The sequence below is a fragment of the Tachysurus fulvidraco genome, chromosome 18 (assembly GCF_022655615.1).
Source record: "Tachysurus fulvidraco isolate hzauxx_2018 chromosome 18, HZAU_PFXX_2.0, whole genome shotgun sequence".
In the NCBI taxonomy this organism is placed as follows: Eukaryota; Metazoa; Chordata; class Actinopteri; order Siluriformes; family Bagridae; genus Tachysurus; species Tachysurus fulvidraco.
The window spans coordinates 13,312,046-13,325,168 of record NC_062535.1 but is presented as its reverse complement, the minus strand read 5'-3'; the positions used below and the strand labels follow the sequence as shown (position 1 = coordinate 13,325,168).

The 13,123-nt window shown below is 36.0% G+C and overlaps 1 protein-coding gene and 1 pseudogene across 1 annotated transcript in view; one reads left to right on the top strand and one right to left on the bottom strand.

Moving 5' to 3' along the window:
• LOC113663839 overlaps positions 1 to 13,123 on the top strand; it is a 260,165-nt gene that overhangs the window by 69,802 nt on the left and 177,240 nt on the right. The gene's annotated exons all lie outside the window — the stretch shown is intronic.
• Positions 8,697 to 11,571, bottom strand: LOC113663867 (annotated as a pseudogene).

The following is a 13,123-nucleotide window of genomic DNA, read 5'->3' as shown; positions in this document are numbered from 1 at the left end:
TAATAAACTTTTTTATCTGCACCTTAAATTTTAGGAGGTGCAGATTTTAGATATATAGGATGCTTTGACTCTAGCAGTTCGGTGTGAAACAGGACAAGGTTTTCTCTACAGAATGTGATATCTAGTATCTATTTTAGACATTTAAATCAAATAATTTGTTTGCACAAGCTCTTACGTCTCGCAACGACGTCTCTCCGTCTCCTTCTTCTAGACAGGACAAGAGGAAGATCTTACACAGCAACGGCAGCAGGAGAGAACGGTTAATATACTGTAGCCGCATGTAAATTGCAGGGGCGCGGCTTTTTGTGCACTTACCGTTATTAGGTTATGCGGAAAGAAAGAGCCAACAAACTCTTACACAATACAACCATAATATTGTTCAACGTACAGTATTACAAAACGATCATTTTAAATAATTGCCTAAAATAACAAATAAACAGCAATTCACAGTATTTATGAGTATAAAGGATTTAATATTATGCTCTATATTTTAAAAATGGGGAAAAATAATGTTTTAGTGTAAGGTGCACTAAAATATATTAAGACAAATAATAAAAAGATAAATTATTTTTTCTGTAGAAATTAAGACTGTTTTGCTTACTGCAATTTGAAATAAATAATTAGCAACTGTAGCACTGACACAAAGAGTTCAGACTTCTAATAAACTTGACTATACACAGAGCATAAACAAGTCAATAATGAAGAATACAATCCAGTATCTCCTGGTGGATGTTTTGGTGGGTGTTTTGGTTTGACAGGGAATATTGATCAGTATTCAATATCAACAGTCACATTTCCTATGCCAAAGCATGCTTTAGAAATTTATTATTATTATTTTTTTTTTAAATAAATTAGAAAGAAGAAAAATATGCTAATTTGTGTAAATATTTTGTACCCTGGCTGTATGTAACTCTTTCTCTTTTGCTATATAAACCATTATAAATCAATCAATTCTTATAAAGTACCTTTTTATTTAACACTGGTTACAGCTATCACACTTGCCAAAACCATGGTTATCCTGACCTCACCTTAAAGTCAAGAGCAGGTTTCTCTAAATTATGATGTTTTAACACTTGAACTTGAGAAAAAAAAATGTAAAATGAAAGCTGACTGTGGCGCTATTTCCCTAAAAGTGAACACAGCTCAGGTCCAGACTTGTTAGAAAATAATGTAATCTAAACAATTTTGCCATTGTTGACATCACAATTACCTTCCACAGAGGTGAGATTAGTTTTAGGTGGGATATTCAGCAGAAATTCAGTTGTATGTTATTAAATGTACAATTGAATGACACAACACTGAATTTCCTTGTTGCTTGGAAACTGAGAATAAGGAAATCATTTCAAGAATGCAGTACAGGATCCAAGAAATATATAAACATGGAAATGGAAAATATAAAAATTCACATTGTGTTCTGAAGATGAACTGTACTGTACTTGACTGGTTGGAAATTAAACAGAAATTCAGTTGAGGAAAAAAAATTAATTTTTTTTTTTCAATAGTTTTCATGCCACATGGTCCATTGGCTCCAAACATAAGCAGAATTGTATTACTACAAGTGACAATTGAAACACATCAGTTTTTAATTGCAATTGAGGGATTCTTATATTTTAGATTCATTTTCTATGAAAAAAAAAAAACATTATTTCAACAGTTTCCATGTCATGTGACCCAGTGACTCCAATCTTAAACAGAATTGCATTACTAAGCTTTTATTTTCATTTTAACCATATATCTTTGATGCAGTACATAGTGAAATTAAACAGTGTTTTTCCAGAACAATGGTACAGCAAATAACAACAGAGGGCAAAGTTGTCCTAGGCACCTAAATTGCATTAACCATGTTCAACCTAGTGCAAACACTACAGGGCAGATACATAAAATACCTCCAACCTGTAAACAGACCAGCATTTACATACAAAAGTAGCATTGAATTGTATTGTGCAAAACAGCATTAAAGTGAATACAGCTGTAAACATAGATGTATATTGAATGAGTGTGTGAGTGTCAGTTCAGCACAGTTCAGCTCTGAGTGATAGATTTACGGGATAAACTGTTACACAGTCTCATTTTGAGAGCCCGAATGCTTTGGACTGTAAAAGGTGAATGTGAGGGGTGTGGGTCATCCACAATTCTGTTAGTTTTGTGGGTGCAGCCTGTGGTGTAAATGTCCGTGAAAGTGCTGTTCCCGATCCGGACTGTCTTGAAGTCTCCCAGGCAGGAAGTCCAAGATCCAGTGGCAGAGGGAGGTCAGGTCAGGCCGGGCAGGTTCAGCATGTCAAACAGGTGCTGAGTAATTATTGTTTAGAATACTGAACTAAAGCCTATGAACAGAATTCATACATATGTATGAATCCTCTAGGTCCAGATTCTGGATACCTTATGGCTTATGTGTCCGTTTATAATATCACGATTTCATAAAATTTCATCAAATCAAAGATTTTTGAAAAATAGCACACTTGTAAGCACGGGGAAGAGTAAAGAGGTTCACAATTTATTTGTGCTGCTTTGCAACTGGACCAAACGCTCCTCATGTAGCATGAAAATGGAATGGCCCAGATCATTCATTACATTGAGATTTTGTAAGCATGTTTCAAAGGGAAACTGCAGAAAGGAAAACATTCTCAATCATTAACTACATCAAATCAATACCTCCTACTACACCTGTGGTTTTGCTTCACAAGTACAACTTTTAAAATTTTTTACACAACATTGATCACATTTCAAAGAAAGTCCTTAAACAAACATGTGACATTTCCAGTTATCATTCTTAGCCTTCTCATATGCTGCACTGTCCATTGACACACACTGAACATGTGTTACAATCCCAGTTTGGAAGCAAAGAATGAGAAATGGCATGGGGTTATATGTAGGAGATGGACTGAACGTGAATATGATGCCCAAGAGTTAGCAGCAATGACACACCTAAGATAGCCCAGGCTGGATTACAGATCAGGAAATCAGCTTCTCATGATCTTTAGAAAGAGCAAATGTCCCTGTTCTGAAGACCTTTCTCTAAAATATACAGTGTTACAACCCAGTCTAGGGTTGAGCTGCACAGAGTTATAGCTCAGGATTCAGTGATTTGATACCTTTGTAAATTGGGGAAAAGACAATAAACAAACAAGCAAACAAACAAACAAACAGATAAATAAAATTCTAGAAAGGGTAATGGTATATTGTCAGAAAGAAATAACACATTCAAAGAATGGTACAATGGCATCTCTTCAGGGTGGGCCCTAATCCAAATAATAAACAAAATGAGTCTAATAATTAGGTATTTATTCATACCTGAAGGGAAAGAAAAGAAAAAAAAAACAGTGGGACGTTCCTGACTCCCTACCAAAAAAAAACCCACATATTTTATTATAATCATTATAATCATAGCCCGGACTTTGGCCATGTGCTTTTGTTTATGTTCTGTGTCACGTGTCTGCCCCGCACTTGTCTCTACCTCTACGCCTCTGCACACCTGTTCCATATGTGTTAATTGTCATGTGTATTTAGCTGTGCCGTGTTGCCTATTATGGCGCAGAATCCTCGTCCTTGGTCACGTCGGTGTCCTGGTATTGTGTGGTTTTATTTAATTTAATAAACCTGTTTATTTTAGCTATCCTGGATTTGGGCCTGTTTTTATCCCGCACCCCTGACAATCATATTACGCCAAAAGAAACTAACACAAAAAGCAGTAAAATACAAGTAAGATTAAAGCATGGCAGTGTTAAAATAATGTGTCAGGTAGTTAGTTAGTTATTTACATGGAAATAAATTATATTACATTTCAACCAATTGTTAAAATGATAGATAAGTAAATGTGCAAATATATGCAGGGACATGCGTGTACATAAAGAAAATGTGCTGACATACCATCAGCAACTCTAGCACTGACACACTAACCAGTTCAAGCCTGAATTTCCTTGTTGCTTGGAAGTTGAGAAAAAGGAAATAATCTCAAGAATGCAATACAGGATACAACAAGTGACCAATTTATCTTTCATACAGGTTGAATTGAAATATATAAACATTCACATTGTGTTCTGAAGATGAACCATGACTGTACGTGACAGGTTGTATATTAAACAGAAATTCAGTTGAGGAAAAAAATGCAGTTTTCATGCCACATGGTCCATTGGCTCCAAACATAAGCAGAATTGTATTACTACAAGCAACAATTGAAACACATCAGTTTTAAATTGCAATTGAGAGATTCTTATATTTTTTATTTTCTATGAGATTTATTTTCTATGAAAAACATAAAATTTTTTCAACAGTTTCCATTTCATGTGATCCAGTGACTCCAATCTTAAGCAGAATTACATTACTAAGAAGCTTTCATTTTAACCACATATCGCTGATGCAGTATATAGTGAAATTAAACAGTGTTTCTTCAGAACAATCGTACAACAAATAACAACAGAGGGCCAAGTTGTCCTAGGCAGCTAAAGTGCATCAACCATGTTCAACCTAGTGCAAACACTACAGGGCAGACACATAAAATAGCACCAACTTCTGAACATTACTGTGAAATCAAGTTGATCTATTGTGAACTCTGGATCACGGAGTAACTAACCTGTACACACAACAAAAACTAACAAAATGACAATTGCCTTCCCTAACCTGACTTTGTGAGCGATGCAGGGATAAAAAATAGACCCAAATGCAGGATAGCTATAATAAACGAGTTTATTAACTGAAAACACACAAAACAAGGACATAGACCAGGGGAGTCAAACTCAAATTCACAGTGGGCCAAAATATAAAACTGAGATAAAGTCACGGGCCAAACAATATTTATTGAAAAATGAACTGCAACTGATATGTAATGTTCAACCTTTTTCATATGGAAACAAACTTTAGTTTTGCTTAAACACAGGATTTGGAACAACCAGAGCTTGATATTACAAACACATAAGAAATTAAATTTGAAATAAAAGACACATCAGTGGTGTTCATTTCGCAAACTTCGACCATACACTTTTTGACAAACTCTCCCTCATTAAAGGGTCAGGCAGATTTTGCCGTCTCTGCTGCCACAATAAAACTCGCCTTTACAGCAGCTTCACTTTTTGATTTTGCTTTCATGAACATAGTCTGCCGGGAAACCAGACTTTTTTTCATCTCCTCCACCTTCTGGAACTTCTGCTTTACGTCCAGGTCCTTATACTTCTCATAATGTTTCTTTTCATAGTGTCTTCTTATGTTATATTCTTTTGTTACAGACACGTTAGCTCCGTTAGCACACAAGACAAACAGGTCTGTCCTTTATATTCGTGAACAGTTAATCTGCCTCCCACCTGTCTTGAAAGCTCCTATTGTCCATCTTTAGTTTGGCCATTTTTGTGGAGGGTGGAATTAACTTGCCCGATGTGACTGTAACATGGTTGTTAACGACTGTCAACAGAGAATGAGGGGCGCTTGCTGTTCGTGACTACGGGTCAATACAGTGGCAAGGCATTCTGGGATTTGTAGTATTAGCGGAGCATGCGGCTAGTCAGCTGTAATGCACATTTGATATGATCTCGCGGGCCAAATATAATTACACCGCGGGCCAGAGTTTGACACCCCTGACATAGACAAAACAAGGACACCAACAAAGACGTGACCAAGGACGAGGATTAAGTGCTGCAATAGGCAACTCTGCACAGCTAGATACAGATGACAATTAACACATAAGGAACGGATGCACTGCAGGTATGTTTTGCATGCTGGGACCAGCTTGGAAAGGTGGTATGCTGGTCCAGCATTAGGTGCTGGTTGCTGGTGTGCTGGCCGACCAGTCTAGGATGCTGGTGTGCTGGTCGACATATGTTGTCATTTGGATGCTAGTATAATCCCAGCAAGACCACAACAAAACCCCTTTGTTACATATCACATTTCTTAGTGCATATTCATAGTTAAATAAAGACCAAGACAATATTCTAGAGAATTGTAATTCACTTTTTAATAAAGAAAAACATTCTGAATATCATTTACATGGCTTTCTTTTATATATATATATATATATATATATATATATATATATATATATATATATATATATATATATATAATGTATATGTGTATATATGTGTGTGTGTGTATGTGTATGTATAAGTTTGTTTAAAATATTTATTGGACATCACACTGTAATATGCACACGTGCACAAATAACGTTACACAATATAAACTTTACAACACACATTTTTTCCGCTCTCTCTTTTAGCGAGTAACAAGTAGTAATATTAAGTTACATACCTTTAAGCGTCAGTATTTGTGCCCTGAAGAAGTCTTGCTTCCATCGTACCCAATAAACCTGAGTTTGGTCAAATATGTCATAGTTAAAGTCCTTAATTTCGCTAGCTGAAACAACTGCCTTGCAGTTGAATGAAGGTCTGAACACATGCTCTCGCACAAGGCCCTTAATACTCAACTGCTCTGCTGTGTAAATTAGATAAATCTAAGCCCCTTTCAGGATGTTTGGTCTTAGTTAAGTAAAGTAAATCTTCAAGAGAGAAAACACATTAGGTTAAATGATATTATTTTAACCAAAGAAAATAAAGTACAGACATTGTGACAAACCTTAATTTTATCACCATTTATTTAATGATTATAATCAGTACATTGATAAAATGATTGAATCAATTTGTAATTAGAAAGCAAGAAAATCGCAAAACACACCATAATACATTTGGGCTAGAGTAATAATTAGTCAATATATTTATACTTTATAATAGTGCACATTTTTAGAAATGAATAATGAGCGCTCTCTACTGGTGAAATGTGGTATTTACTTCGGTATTTAAGGAGGAACCGAAAAAGGAAACTCAAATAAGAAACTGTGTTGACTTCAGATTTGTATTTGGTGATATTATCTCCAAAACCAAACAGATTTGTCTTGTGTGGAAACCTGTTTGGTCTGCTCTCTGCAGATTGAGAGAGCAGGTGTTTAATCAGATTTTTTTTAATCATTGAAGACTTTTAACTAGACTTCTATCAGTCTGTGGTGGCCAGCTTCCTTTTCTAGGCTGTGGTGTGCTGCTTGGGCACCGCTGCAAAAGCAAGTGATGCTAACCAGCTAAATACAGTTCTGTCAGTGACTGTAAAATTACATTTTTTTTAGTGAACTACATTGACACATTCATTCCATTAAAACTGAAGGACAATTCATACATAATCTGCATCTGTTTATATATTGGGTACATTTTGTGTTAGTGAATGAATATATTTTTGTGTATATTCTGTGTACTTTTGTACAGTGTAATTTTTGTATCTATTGTATCTACTGTAATTCTATATGTTTTATCCTTCGTATTCTACGGTTATGTTCGGCTGCCACTTTCCGCAGGGGGAATTAATAAAGTACCTATCTATCTATTTAGATATCGCAAATGACCTGTATAATTGACTGTATTTAAGGTACAAAAAGTATACTAAAGAATATATAGTATGCATTTCTAACACTAATAAACAACAAAAAATGTGTGTGTGTATATATATATATATATATATATATATATATATATATATATATATATATATATATATATATATATATGTATGCTTCTTGACTTGAGTTGAAATCTTAAGATTGCTCAGTAGTTGCTGATTTAACAAATTACCGGATTAATGAAAACACAAATCATACCCATCAACTGTTGTAATTCTGATATAACTGATCAGAAATATACCAAAATAAATGTCATTAGTAATGGAGAAGATTTGAATCCTCAAATGTTGCCTGGACTGGAGACACTGACATTCAGATTAACATCATCCACCTATTAAAAAAAAAAAGAAAGCATCTTTTGACATTCCTGTTTGTTATAATAAAATCTAAAACCTATTTAAATTATATATTTCATAATTTGTGACTTGATTTTTATAAGGTTTGCATTTACAGATTTCCCAAAATGTACAATTTAAGGGCAGGATGCAGCTAAACATATCGGTCTTGGTTAATTACTGACATTACCAAGCCTTTGCTATTGAGTTCACACTATTCTGGGATTGACCCTGTTTGTTTGGTTCTATCTATTGTTTGTAATTATTGCTCACCACTGCTGAATTTTGTAACTATTGAATACAGAGACTGCTAAAGACTAGAGACTCATTTTTTTTTACATGACTTACTTTAATAATGGCAATGGTGTTCATGAAGATGTTTCCTTTAATAAAAATTGCAGTCACTGTGTTCAACGGTCTACGGTGATTGAACGTGCAGTATTTCTGTCCATTCACTAGCACCTGAAAATAAAAAGTGTAAGCTTATTTTAAAAAAGCATTAAGTCTTTACTCTCTTAATTCTTTTCTCCTTAGTATCTCACCTCATAGCATTCTGCGGTAATAACCATGATGATATCAAAAGCTGCTTCTTGGACAAATGGGCCTGCTGGTAGCCACTTTGCATTCTCCCATGTCTCATTCCTGCAGCTGTCAAGGACCACAGAGGACATACGGGGGTTGAAGTGGAAAGCGATGTCATGAAGGTACTTCGGGCCATTCTGCAAATTTATTTCAAAACTGAAAAGAAATTATTTTAACGTTTAATAGACTGTACCAGATTTGAGTAAAGATTAAAAAAAATTATGAAACTGTCATGAAATCAAAATATAGTCATCATACCGATCACAATGTGATGGAATTTTCCCTTGAAAGAACAAAGCCACACCAGGTCTCAAGCCTCCAGGGATTTATCCCAAATACGGTTTGCTCTGTTATGGTTAAGCATCATTCATGTAATAACAATGAATCTTTAATCATGGTTATTTTATTAAAATGCAAAAACTTGCAATCTTTAAGTTTGTTCATTCATTGTGGAAGATGACATGAAGATGTTACTCACAGGGTTGCAGACTGGACGCGGTATATCAGGCTGGATGTCAGAAAAAAGAAAGAGCATATGAAGAACATTTGAAGAATATAAATAAAACCTGTTTTCTCCTCATTTGTGCTATAAAGTGCTATAAAGTTAACATTGGGGAAAGCTGTCATAGCAAAAAACCCGCAAAACATTTGCTACTTGACTTGTGGATTTATTTTTATATTAAATCTAAAATTTACCTGTAAATGTCAATGTAAATGTTAATGAATATAGAATTAATTTGTTTTGATCCATGTATATACTGTAATATGATTTAAGGATTCCCTTTGAACTGTTATTACTTACAGGACTGTTCATTATTTTAGTCCTTAGGTTATAGATGAGTTGAGGTACGGAGAGGTTCTGTGGGAAAATAAATTATGAACAACAAAAATGAATAAAAATACATGTCTTCACTACTAGGACTTAAAAAGAAAGAAATATTAAAGACTATTAAATTCTATTTTTTTGTTTTATTTTACATTTAGCTATTAAAAAATTAAAACCAGTCTACATGCATAAATGAACAGGAACTATGTATAATTATATATTATATATCATCGTAACTGACCCATTGGTCCACTGTGACAGTGAGCTTCCCTTGAATGGTGAAGGGGACAGAGTCGCTGGCTTCACTCACTCCCACATCACTAACAGCTCTGTATCGGACACAGTATTGTTCTGTTGGATTTAGTCCAGTCAATGTGAAGGTGTTCTGTGCATTTGATGTGTCTATGACTGTCCATTCCTCATCATCAGCTGCTGAATCATTTGAAGGTGTCATCCTGTACTCAACTCTGAAGTGTACAGTCTCTCCAGTTGGGGATTTTGAAACTTTCCCATCACTGGTCTCCACTTCAGGTTTGGGAGGTTTGGATACAAGAACTTAGGATCTGACAGAGAGCCATTCTGATAAAGTTGGATGGAGGATCCTGGATTGCTGGGATCAGATATGGAGGCAATGATGAATTTGATTCTCATCTCATTTTTATTGGCCTTTAAAAAAGAGGTAAAGAGAGAAAGATTCTGCCTCATCCTTACAGGAATGTCAGTAGAAGTGATCCAAGGCTGTGCTGCTTGGAGAGTGGAAACTCTCTCACTTGTTTGCACCAGCATTTTGAATGATTCAGAGTTCTCAAAGTCTTGTAGAGCTGCTAGGTAGGAGTCATCATACTTTAGAGATGTAAATGACAAACATACCACCACATCAACATCAGGATGAAAACAAATGGAATTTAGTGACATTGATTTCACAACTGTGATGTCTTTCAACCCAACTGTATAGGAGCTCAGTATATTTAATTCAGTTGTAATGTCATCTAGCCACTTTTTCATGTTGCTTACATTGAAGGGTGATGTGTAATGGATGCTCAGGATGTCCCCCAGTGCCTTGTCCTCTTTTGTCCCACCACGAATAGCTGGCAGCACTCTGCGTAGTGCGTTCTTAACCAAACTTGTATAATTTCTGTGTAATGCCTGAAACTTTTCCAACCTGTCTTGTATATCAGGGAAATCAACCGTTATTTGTCTGTTGATCAAATCATTGCATATTCTCTCCTTTTCACTAAATTCCTCAAGCAAACTTTCTGTTTCACACAACAGGCTCAAATTAATTTCTCTCACCAACTTTGCAGCCCTATCATCCAAAAGATTGAGAGGATACAGCCACACTGTCAGAGGTACACCTTTACCTTGTTGCTTCATCAGAGCAGGCACCTTCCTGTACACTTCGAGGGCATCCTTACAGTATATGTGGTGGGATTTTCTTCAAGTTTAATGTCACCATAAAATGTGACACTAATATTCTCTGTCATATTTTTTTCATCTTCAGTCATGTTATGGGATGCTTGCCCCGCAATGGAAATGGTAGGGATCTTCTTGACCACTGCATGAAGGTTTCCTTCAATTTTCTGTTTGCGCTCATTTTCTGCACTTGTATAATCAAACACCATGAAAACCTGAGCTCCATACAGTACAGCTGTAACTACATGAGTGGCTGTTTTCTGGTCAAATACTTGTGGGTAGGTGATATTACCGAGCTCCTTCATAGTGAACTGTTCAAATGTTGTTGTCTGGCTGTACTGCATAGTAACTCTGAACTGATGTGCTGAAGATTTGGTACAGTATCTTGCAGGTACTTGGCCGATCCTATAACCTCCACCAATCCACTTAGGAAACTGGCTTTAAGGGAAGCGCTTATATCTAGGAGGTTTGCCTTATCACTGAGACTATCAGAGGCTGCAAATTTCAGATGTGTTTTAGGCTTCTGATGAACATCACAGTCATCATGCAATGCATTTTTATCCAATAAAGTAACACCTGAAACAGGAAAGTGATTAGAAATGAGAGTTGTTTTACAAATATTTGTTATTTTTCAATTATTTCCAATGATATATAGAAAAAAGGGTTAAATAGGCTGTGGAAAGACAAAATACATATTAGTAAATGCAACAACAAGTGAAAATAATTGAACCTTAATTAAATAATAATAATAAAACAATCAACTTTGTAGTGGTAACAGTAACTCTATCATCAACATTAGGATTAGGCAATAACAATGAGTCATAAGGTCATAAAGTTTGACTTTTTCTAACATTTCTGAGGCATTATTGCATTATCGGCATTATTATGTAAATTGCACCTGGAATAAAGGAGTCGCTTCGGCAATCATACAGCATGTCAGGATACAAAGGTCTTCCCAGGGCAGCTATTTCCATGCATCTGGAATCCATGACTTGCAGCAAAGAAGAAAAGGCGAGAAAATGTGAAGAGCAGAGATAAACGGGACTGGTTTGATTCAAAAGACCAGGAACATTATTCACAGAGACCGTTTGAACTAAGAAGGTCATATAAACTATTTTTAACTAAAATGTCATGATACAGTACTCAGACACTGTTTCTCCCTTCACAGTGATGTGGGCCCCATCTACCTCAACCTGTAGGTTGGCTCGCTTGAGTGTACCCATTGTTATCAGCCAAGCAATGGGCCATGGAGGAGTAATTAGAGATTTCAGTTGTTTCTTCCTAAAACTGCATTTAATCAGACCTTTCCCATGAGACCTTTTCTGTTCCCGTGGGATTAGCTTGGTCAGAAGATGAACAGGCGATGTTCATGTGTTCTTCTCTAAAGTAAAAATTTCCACTACACTTGCTCTCCAGATGCTTTCACAACATGAAGAGGTATACCAAAAAATAAAAAAAAATGTTACTTATTCAATCAAGCATAATATGTAAGTAAACGTTTCAGGTAAAACTTTAAGTTTGTATGCAATTGTTACTGAATTTTACTTTATTTGAACAGCATGGCCCCCTTTTTGCAGGTTTTTCGCCTACATGACCTACCCAACAAAAAGTGGTACAGCTCCCACATACTTTGACACACAAAGGGGTTGAGCCTGGTCTCATTGGAAAGAAGAGATTCTCTAGTTTCATTTTTGTGTACTTGTTTACTGTATAACTTTGAATTAAAAGACTGCATGCTCAGTTTAAAAGGCCTAAATCATACAGGGCCTCTCTTTCTCTCTACATGTCTCGTGTGAAAATAGGTCTGTAACTTGACACCCTGAGCTGTGAGAGTGACAAAAGGTCAAGACGCAAGAATTCTTCTGCGCAGCTTTTTCACGCAGATCCAGGCAGAGGAGACGTGGCATGTTGCATACCGTTGGAATCGACTGCTTATTGGCTAAAGAGCTGTAGAGGTCCCGGCCCATTTCATTGCTATTGGAAGGAGTAATTGTCAGTCAAAAGCGGGTTCCCAAAAATGATGTCATGACATCATTGGCTTCCCAGCCGTCTATCTCTGCAATACAAGCACCGATTGGCTCAAGTGAGGGCTTGTTTGATTCGTTAGGTCCTGGGCTATAAATATGACGTAAATAGAATTTTTGAAACCCCCAATGAGAAGTTAGGGCGGAAAAACAAGATGATGGCGCACTACTGTTTCCAGTTTTCGGAACACAAACGGAATATTTGCGGCGACCAAAGCGTTTTGGATTAAAAGGCTTACAGATTCCAGTTCCTTGGACCTGTGGGGATTTTTGTGGAATATTTGTTTTGGAATATATTACCCCAGTGAAGAAAGGGAAGCGTCTAAAGGTAATGGAAAAACTGGTCTAGCGCCACCTAGGTCAGTTTTCTCCAAAAAGTTTTTCTAATAGTATGAAGGCTGTGAATAATATTATGCTTTGTGTGTGGGCTTAAAAAAATATTGAGAGTATAAACTTTACTAGGTAAATAGGTTTTTTCGTGTTTTTAGAGGATTTAATGCTTTAAAGCTGAAATGAA